The sequence below is a fragment of the Limulus polyphemus genome, unplaced genomic scaffold (assembly GCF_000517525.1).
Source record: "Limulus polyphemus unplaced genomic scaffold, Limulus_polyphemus-2.1.2 Scaffold6858, whole genome shotgun sequence".
In the NCBI taxonomy this organism is placed as follows: Eukaryota; Metazoa; Arthropoda; class Merostomata; order Xiphosura; family Limulidae; genus Limulus; species Limulus polyphemus.
The window spans coordinates 36,034-36,808 of NW_013672468.1; positions in this window are offsets into that span (position 1 = coordinate 36,034).

Genomic DNA, 775 nt, shown 5'->3' on the forward strand with positions numbered 1-775 from the left:
TCAGGATGTCAAGTTCAACACTAACTATCACGTGCTGGTGTAATGAATGATGGTGTACGTTGTCTAGATGTCAAATACAACACTCTAAGTATCACGTGTTTGTGTAATGAATGATGGTGTACGTTGTCTAGATGTTAAATACAACTCTAAGTATTACGTGTTTGTGTAATGAATGATGGTGTACGTTGTCTGGATGCCAAGTTCAACATTAACTATCACGTGCTGGTGTAATGAATGATGGTGTATGTTGTCTGGATGCCAAGTTCAACATTAACTATCACGTGTTTGTGTAATGGATGATGGTGTCCGATACAAGAGTCTCATAACGACACTTTAATACATTTTCACTACTGCTTGTTGTGATTGTTCAGTTTCTATTCACGTGAGGCAAAGATTCAGATGGATTATTAAAGGACTAGACTTTATAAAACTATATGAAATAGATCATTATATAGATCTCAATAATGTGTAACTGTTGCCTGATTTACACTAGTACGAGGATGGTTCATATTATGTAATAACTTCTACAGGAAGAGTTGTTAAAATCCTTCAAGTATAGTTACAATTAAAAGGAAATCTACAAATAGGTTCTATAACCACTGTGCTCTATAAAGGTCATCATTTGGGTAACCTCGTTGCTCTTCATATAGATGTACTATTAAAATTGCATTATTTGGAATTTAGGTTTACCCATGATGAACACAGTCCATTCAGAGAAGTAAAGTAAATGTTTGACCTATTTTATGAATAATGTACTATTACGTCTCCGTTTGTT